The sequence below is a fragment of the Hyla sarda genome, chromosome 5, assembly GCF_029499605.1.
Source record: "Hyla sarda isolate aHylSar1 chromosome 5, aHylSar1.hap1, whole genome shotgun sequence".
In the NCBI taxonomy this organism is placed as follows: domain Eukaryota; kingdom Metazoa; phylum Chordata; class Amphibia; order Anura; family Hylidae; genus Hyla; species Hyla sarda.
Window position 1 is genome coordinate 267754541 of NC_079193.1, and position 9538 is coordinate 267764078.

Consider the following 9538-nt stretch of genomic DNA (forward strand, 5'->3'; position numbering starts at 1 on the left):
CCAAGCAGTAACTGGGGCACTCATATGAGCCGCTGTAACCTCCGAAGACGGAGGAAACAGCATAGGTGACAAAGCAGAGGACGGAGGAATAGGATCCTGCTGTGGGGGAATGAGGGAGGCATCAGGGGCTTGCTCCTGCATCGGCGGGACTGCCGACTCTCCCAAGGGTCCAAAGCTCACCTGTACTCCCATGCTGCCGCCTAGAGGTAAGTGAGACGACTGGGGGGAGGGAGCCGGAAGTGAGGGGGGAACTGACTAGAGTGCAGCTGCGCAGATGCAGCAGCTGCACATGACCTACCATGGGGAGCTGGATGGGCCGCATCGCCGAGACTGAGCCTCGGAGGAGGGCGGGACTGCAGAGAGGACCGCATGCCTTCTGGGTAAGACATCGGTGCTGCAGATGGAACCGGAGGGGAGGAGAGCTCCGCCAACAAGCGGGCGAGCCACCCCTCAACCTCCCATTCCACATGGGCTCGGATCTGCTCTGCAATGTCCATCCTGCCTGCAGCAAAACTCCGGGTCAAAGGCATGAGTGACTAAGGGGGAGGAGGACCTCAATAAATCATTTAGGGGAGGGAACCTCAAAAACCCGAGAACCGCCAAAACCCCCTAATAGGACAATGCTGAATGGGAGATACCAAGTCCCGTTGCTGGGCAGAAGGGATAGGAGTGAGGTGGCAAGGGTTCCACCACTCCTATCCCTGCTATTGGTCGTATAGAAGCGACGGCCAATAGCAGATCGGGGGGGATCGGTGGCAGAAGAGGACGGCAGAAGAGGACGGCGATGCGGCTCCCTGGATCCTGCGGGAGCCGGTGAGTTGCCTTGCAACATCTGGAGGGCTACAGTCTGAGACCACTATACAGTGGTCTCTAAACTGTAGCCCTCGAGATGTTGCAAAACTACAACTCCCAGCATGCCCATACAGCTGTTTGCTGTGTTGGCATGCTGGGATTTGTAGTTTTGCAACAGCTGGAGGGCTACAGTTTGGAGATTTCTGTGCAGTGGTCTCTAAACTGTGGCCCCCTAGATCTTGCAAAACTACAACTCCCAGCATGCCCACACAGCAGTTTGCTGTCTGGGCATGCTGGGATTTGTAGTTTTGCAACATCTGGAGGGCCACAGTTTGAAGATCACTGTGCAGTGGTCTCTATTCTGTGGCCCTCCAGATGTTGCAAAACTGAAAATCCCAGCATGCCCAAACAGCAAACAGCTGTCTCGGCATGCTGGTAGTTGTAGTTGCGTACCTCCAGCTGCTGCATAACTACATCTCCCAGCATGCCCTTCGGTGATCAGTACATGCTGGGAGTTGTAGTTTTGCAACAGCTGGAGGCACACTGGTTGGTAAAATACTGAGGTAGGTAACAGAACCTAACTGAAGGTTTTCCAACCAGTGTGCCTCCAGCTGTTGCAAAAGAGCAACTCCCAGCATGCATGGTCTGTCAGTACATGCTGGGAGTTGTAGTTTTGAAACAGCTGGAGGTTTGCCCTCCCCATGTGAATATACAGGGTACATTCACATGGGTGAGTTTACAGTAAGTTTCCTGCTTCAAGTATGAGCTGCGGCAACGCAACGCAAACTCCTAGTGGGAAACTCACTGTAAACCTGCGCTTGTGTGAATGTACCCTAAAAACACTACACTACACTAACACATAATAAAGGGTAAAACACTACATATACACCCCTTACACTGCCCCCCCCCCCCCCCAATAAAAATGAAAAACGTATTGTATGGCAGTGTTTCCAAAACGGAGCCTCCAGCTGTTGCAAAACAACATCTCCCAACATTTCCAGACAACTACTGACTGTCCAGGCATGCTGGGAGTTTAGCAACAGCTGGAGGCACCCTGTTTGGGAATCACTGGCGTAGAATACCCCTATATCCACCCCTATGCAATCCTCAATTTAGTCCTTAAATGTGCATGGCGCTCTCTCACTTCGGAGTCCTGTCGTATTTCAAGGAAACAGTTTAGGGCCACATATGGGGTATTTCCGTACTCGGGAGAAATTGCACTACAAAAGTTGGGGGGGCTTTTTCTCCTTTTACCCCTTATGAAAAGGAAAAGTTGGGGTCTACACCAGCCTGTTAGTGTAAAAAAATAAAAAATGTTACACTAACATGCTGGTGTTGCCCCATACTTTTTATTTTCACAAGCGGTAAAAGGGAAAAAAAAGACCCCCAAAATTTGTAACACAATTTCTCCTGAGTGCGGAAATACCCCATATGTGGGCGTAAAATGCTCTGCGGGTGCACAACAAGGCTTAGGAGTGATAGCGCACTATGTACATTTGAGGCCTAAATTGGTGATTTGCACAGGGGTGGCTGATTTTACAGTGGTTCTGACATAAACGCAAAAAAAGAAATACCCACATGTGACACCATTTTCGAAACTGCAGCCCTCACGAAATGTAATAATAGGTATAGTGAGCCTTAACACCCCACAGGTGTTTGAAATTTTTTTTAAGTTGGATGGGAAAATGAAGAAAAAAAGTTTTTTTTCACTAAAATGCTGGTGTTACCCTAAATTTTTCATTTTCACAAGGGAAAATAGGAGAAAAGCCCCCCAAAATGTGTAACCCCATCTCTTCTGAGTATGGAAATACCCCATATGTGAATGTAAAGTGCTCTGCGGTGAACTACAATGCTCAGAAGTGAAGGAGCTCCAATGGGCTTTTGAAGAGAACATTTGTCCGGAATTGAAGGCCACGTGTGTTTACAAAGCCCCCATAGTACCAGAACAATGGACCCCCCCCACATGTGACCCCATTTTGGAAACTAAACCCCTCAAAGAATGTAATAAGGGGTTCAGTGAGCATTTATGCCCCACAGGTGTCTGACAGATTTTTCGAACAGTGATCCGTGAAATTGAAAAATGTAATTTTTCATTTGCACAGCCCACTGTTCCAAAGATCAGTCAAATGCCAGTGGGGTGTAACTACTCACTACACCCCTTATTAAATTCTGTGAGGGGTTTAGTTTCCAAAATGGGGTCACATGTGGGGGGGTCCTCTGTTCTGACACCACGGGGGGCTTTGTAAACGCCCATGGCCCCTGACTTCCATTCCAAACAAATTCTCTTTCCAAAAGCTCAATAGTGCTCCTTCTCTTTTGAGCATTGTAGTTCGCCAGCAGAGCACTTGACATCCACACATGGGGTATTTCCATACTCAGAAGAAATGGGGTTACAAATTTGGGGGGTAATTTACTCCTATTACCTCTTGTAAAAATGTAAAATTTGGGGAAAAAACTGCAATTTTGTGAAAAAAAAATGTTTTTTTCATTTACACATCCAACTTTAACAAAAAGTCGTCAAACACCTGTGTGGTGTTAGGGCTCCCTGTACCCCTTGTTACTTTCCATGAAGGGTGTAGTTTCCAAAATAGTATGCCATGTGTTTTTTTCTTTTTGCTGTTCTGGCACCATAGGGGCTTCCTCAATGCGACATTCCCCCAAAAACCATTTCAGCAAAATTTGCTTTCCAAAAGCCAAATTTGAGCATTTTATGTCCTAACATGGAGTATTTCCATACTCAGAAGAGATGGGGTTACAAATTTTGGGGGGCATTTTATTTTATGTTCTAACATGGAGTATTTCCATACTCAGAAGAGATGGGGTTACAAGTTTTGGGGGGCATTAACCTTTTGTAAAAATTGTAAATTTGGGGGAAAAAACTGCACCTTAGTAAAAAAATATTTTTTTTCATTGACACATCCGACTTTAACGAAAAGTCGTCAAAACACCTGTGGGGTGTTATGCCATGTGGGGGGTTTCTGCTGTTCTGGCACCATAGGGGCTTCCTAAATGTGACATGACCCCCAAAAACCATTTCAGAAAATCTCACTCCCCAAAATCCCATTGTTGCTTCCCTTCTGAGCCCTCTACTGCACCGAACACTTGACATACAGAGAGAGAATTTTTCTCCTTTTACCCCTTGTAAAAATTCAAAAACTGGGTCTACAAGAACATGCGAATGTAAAAAATTAAGAATTCAAATTTTTCTTCTTCACTTTGCTGCTATTCCTGTGAAACACCTAAAGGGTTAACACACTTACTGAATGTCATTTTGAATACTTTGAGGGGTGCAGTTTTTATAATGGGGTCATTTATGGGGTATTTGTAGTATGAAGGCCCTACAAATCCACTTCAAACCTGAACTGGTCCATGAAAAATTCCGATTTTGAAAATATTGTGAAAAATTGGAAAATTGCTGCTGAACTTTGAAGCCCTCTGATGTCTTCCGAAAGTAAAAACATAACGGTGACTCCGTTGGCTCATTTTTGACCCATATGCGGTTTCCTGATGGGTCTTAAAACCGTAGTACACTACGGTTTTAGGTCCGGTCACAAAACCAGATATGGGCAAAAAATGAGCCAACCGGAGTCACCGTTTGACTCCAGTCGGCTCATTAAAGTAAATGGATTTCATCACTGGTCCGGCTGGGGTACGTGAGAGCCCGGTTTGCCCCTCCCCCAGCCGGATCCGGCACCCATAATGTAAAATGAAGTGTGAATGCAGCCTTAGACAATTAAAGAAATTCTCAGTATACTGTTATTGTCCTTTGTTTTAGGGTTAATATGACCATAAAGTTGCTAAAACATCATACTTGTCTCAATTATCTTAGCTGTCTGAATTGTAAGGTAGGTTTGTACTGTATATGAAATAAAATGTGGTCTTGAAATCTTTACTATTAATATAATATATAGGTATAACTTATATCCTTCAGTTGTTTAAAATTACAGATCGATTGATGTAAATCTGGCATTTAAAAAAAAAGATTTTATCAGCTATGTGGATTTGCCAGAATAAATTTAATGAGCAATTTTAAATATTTTTGTCTGGAACATGAACTGATATCACCCTAGACAGTGGGAATCCAATCCCAGAGTTAGCATTCATTTGTGAAGACTCAGCAAATGATCGTCTTTTGAGTGGAAAGTGCTCGTGACAGCATCTGCTGAATATCCAGATCAAATACGGTAGCCTAGTAAACACTGTGATTTTACTGCTCCTGTACTATTCTACTGTGTATTGTAGGCTCATCATAAATTGAGGTAATAAAACACCATGAATGCATCTCAGTTACACTGAGTATACAAATACTGGAAAACCGGAGACAATAAATCCTATAATATAATATATACCCTCTACAAAAAAAAAAAAGTTAAGACTGAAAAGTAGAGGCAAACTGAGTTGCAGGGTTTATCTCATTTTTGAGCTGGGGGAGCAGCATACCTGGTCATATTAGAACACCTCATGTGTGCACTAAATCTCTGGACTACATAATTATGGCTGGGTTCGCATATCAGGTCTTCGGCATAGTTTCCCTCCAACGTGCACCGGAGGGAAGCTGATGTTAGAACTGATCCCATTAATTTAAATGGGACAGTTCATAATCATCCAGCGTCTCAATTTTGACACCGGATGGTTGGACAAGGGCACCAGACAAGGGAATGTAGCTTGCTTGTCATTAGTTGTGGCATCAGTTGCGTCAAGATCTAGCCTGAGTTCACCTTTGCCGGATGCCAGACATATGTGAACTCAGCCTTAAAGGGATATTCCGGCTTTATACATCTTATCCCCTATCCAAAGGATAGGGGATAAGATGCATGATTGCAGGGGTCCCGCCGCTGGAACCCCCGCGATCTCGGTGCAGCTCCCTGCATTCTGTTCTGGGCGCTGCCCCGAGACGGGGACGTGACGTCATGACCACATCCCTTGTGATGTCATGCCATCCCCCTCTATTCATGTCTATAGGAGGGGGCATGAATGGAGGGGCATGGCCATGACGTTAGGTCCCCATCTCGGAGGCAGCGCCCGGCACAGAATTCCGAGGCTGCACTTAGATCGCAAGGGTCCCCAGCGGCGGGACCCCTGCAATCATACATCTTATCCCCTGTACTTTGGATATAAAGCCGGAATACCCCTTTACTGTGATCCTGTGTTTTGCTAGAGATCCTCTTCTTTTTTCTATAAGCTTCCTATAAATGTTTTGAAATGGACCTGACACATTGAGCATGTTGCCCTATCTGCAGGAGAACTGCATGCGATAACAATTATGGGAAGCTATTAGGTTCTTTGGACAATAGTGTCTATGTGGTGAGCATCTAGAGGATGTGGCATATCAAGGAAATGTTTTAGGAAGAAACTGAAATAACAGTCCATAATATTCTAATTCAAGGAATGGAATGCCCCGTGTGCAGACTGGGACCTGTTGGTTTTATGATGTAGACAAAACATGTGCCATTTTTCCGTGCCATTATTCAACATAAATGACGAATGATACATCTAGAGCTCTGTACTCAATAATTTTCATGTTGAAAATGCAGTTTAATCTGCAGACATTGTATTATAGAACAGATGGAGCTGGACACAGTGATATATAGTTTTGTTGGGAAAATACTCAGTATTGCTGTATTTATTTCTGTACTAATGGTGCATTTTAGCATTTCTGTTGTTGATTCTGCATTTGGCTGCACATTTTAGTTTTTCAGATTCAATATCTTAGTCTCACTGGCCATATGTTCAAGCTGAGTTCACATATTGCAGTTGCATTGCAGGATTGCTGCGGAACTGTCGTAATCCTGTGAAATCACAGTAAAAATGCTACAGTACCGCAATTAAACAGTAATACTGGGGCAGCATTGTGGCTTAGGCTATGTTCACACACCAGAATTTCTGCATGGAATTCTGCATGAATTTATAGCCAATACACTTCAATGTGATTTCACTGTTCTATTTACACAGCAGAATTTCTGCTGCAGAATTTCCACTGCAGGAATTCCATTAAAGTGAATTGGCTGTAAAGTCATGCAAAAGTTTCATGCAGAATTCTGTGCAGAAATTCTGCCATGTGAACATAGCCTTGGGGGGAGATTTATCATAAACTGTGCAGAGAAAGAGTGTTGCCCATGGCAACCAATCAGATTGCTTCTTTCATTTTTAAAGAGTCCTGTGAAAAATGAAAGAAGCAATCTGACTGGTTGCCATGGGCAACTGCACCACTGTTCCTCTACACAGGTTTTGATAAATATCCCCCCATGGTCTAGTCACACGTACAGTATTCTGTGCAGATTTGACGCGCAGATTTGATGTGCAGGATTTTCTGCTGCAGATTTCAATGTAAACTGAACACATCTTGAAATCCAGCTCATTAAATCTGTACAGAATACTGTACGTGTGAATAGACCCTTAGAGTTTAGCACTGTTGCTTTGCAGTGCTGGGGTCCTAGGTTCATACTTCACCAAGGACAACATCTGCAAGGAGTTTGTATGTTATCCCTGTGTTTGCATGGGTTTCCTCCAGGTACTCCAGTTTCCTGCCACACTCCAAAAACATACTGATAAGAGTTTAGATTGTGAGCCACAATATGGACAGGGACTAAGCTGAGTAAAGCATTGTGTAATATGCTGGTGCTATATAAAACAGAGAATTATTATTAACTGCAATGTGTGAACAAAGCCTTAGGGTACAGATTCATGTAGCACCTGATACAGAACCAAAAACAACACAGACATACAAGTCTATGTAGTTTTTACCTGTACCTGTACGCCCTGCGCCCGCTCCCCTGCTATAAAGCAGGGTCACGAATTAAAGGAAATCTGTCATCAGAATCACCCGCACTAAACCTGTTACACAGGCTTGTAGTGCGGGTGATCCTGATTAAAACGCTTCTTACCTGGTTAAAAATGGTTCAGCGGTTCTTCAGATATCTTTATTTTTAGTTTTCTGTTATTCCCTGGCTTGGGACTCGGGAGGTGTTATCTTCTGGGACTCGGCTACACGTCATTCTAGCTTGGCGGAGCGGCCGCCCGGCTCATGAATATTCATGAACTTATCCTCGTAATCTAACTCCTTTTTCTAGGTCTGGTGGGGAGGACCGCGCATGAGGATAAGGTCATGAATATTCATGAGCCGGGCGGCAGCTCCGCCCAGCTAGAATTACGTGTAGCCGAGTCCGAGCTGATAAGACCTCCCACTGAGTCCCAAGCCAGGGAATAACAGAAAACTAAAAATAAAGATATCTGAAGAACCGCTGAACCATTTTTAACCAGGTAAGAAGCGTTTTAATCAGGATCACCTGCACTACAAGCCTGTGAAACTGATTCTGATGACAGATTTCCTTTAACCCCGCATCATAGCGGGTTGGTCCCAGCACCTAGCAATGGCCGGGACCTGTGGCTAACACCGGATATCACTGATTGTGGTGATGTCCGGTATTAACCCTTTAGACGCGTCAATCAAAGTTGATCGTCACTTCTAAAATGTAAAAAATACATCCCGTCAGCTGAGTCGGGCTGATCGGGATCACCGCGGTAAAACTGCAGTGTTCTAATCAGCTGAGGACACGCAAGGAGGGTCCTTACCTTCCTCCTCGGCATCTGATCATTGCTCGATTGCTCCATGTCTGAGATCCAGGCTAGAGAAATGAAACGCCAATAACACTGATCAATGCTATGCTATGGCATAGCATTGATCAGTATATGCAATCAGAAGATTGCATGTTATAGTCCCCTATGGGGGCTATAAATGTGTAAAAAAAAGGGTAATAAATGTGATTTAACCTTTCCCTAATAAAATTATATAAAACTAATTAACTGTATAAAAATATATTGTTAATTAAACCGCACGGTCAATGGCATACTTGTCCAAAATTGTGTATTTTTGGTGTCTTTGTATACCATAAAAAAATGTATAAAAAGCGATCAAAAAGTCCCATCAAAACAAAAATGGTACCGATACAAACTTCAGATCTCAGCACAAAAAAATTAGCCCTCATTCCGCCCTATATGCAGAAAAATAAAAAAGTTATAGGGGTCAGAATAGGACATTTTTAAACATGCAAATTTTCGTGCAAACAGTTATAATTTTCACCAGAAGTAAAACAAAATCAAACCTATATAAGTTGGGTATCATTTTAATCATATGGACCTACAGAATAAAGATATGGTGTCATTTTGTGCACTGCATGGAAACAGAAGCCCCCAAAAACTTAAGAAATGGCGTTTTTATTTTCAATTTTGTCCCACAATTTTTTTTTTTGTTTCGTCGTAGATTTTTTGGTATAATGACTGATATCATTACAAAGTATAATTGATGGGGCAAAATATAAGCCATCATATCGGTCTGTAGGGGAAAAATTGAAAGGGTTATAATTTTTAAAAGGTGAGAAGGAAAAAATGAAAGTGCACGAACTTAAAAACCCTGAGTCCTTAAGGGGTTAAGGGCATGTTCAATGCCGTATTTTCTGCAGCTGATTTTCCTTCCCGTTGATGTCAAGGGTAGCAAAATTGCAGCAGATACTGGCCCTCATTTACTTAGAAAATCGGGTTGTAAGTCTATCTTGCTTTCTTACCTGATTGCTTTTTTTCCCCTGGTATTTATTATTATGTGGCATCCTGTTTGTCGCACGTGGGTTTTGTTGGTTTTGGTTTCCAACTCCTCTGAGTTGTCGGGAAAAAATCCACAACAATTCAACAAATTCGGGTTGGAAACCTTTATAAATACGTGGGAAAGCTCAGAAATGTCGGGTTACGCCCC

General features: G+C 43.3%; 1 protein-coding gene across 3 annotated transcripts in view; it reads left to right on the top strand.

Moving 5' to 3' along the window:
* Positions 1-9538, top strand: part of COLEC12 (collectin subfamily member 12) — a 201301-nt gene that overhangs the window by 73076 nt on the left and 118687 nt on the right. The window lies entirely within an intron of this gene.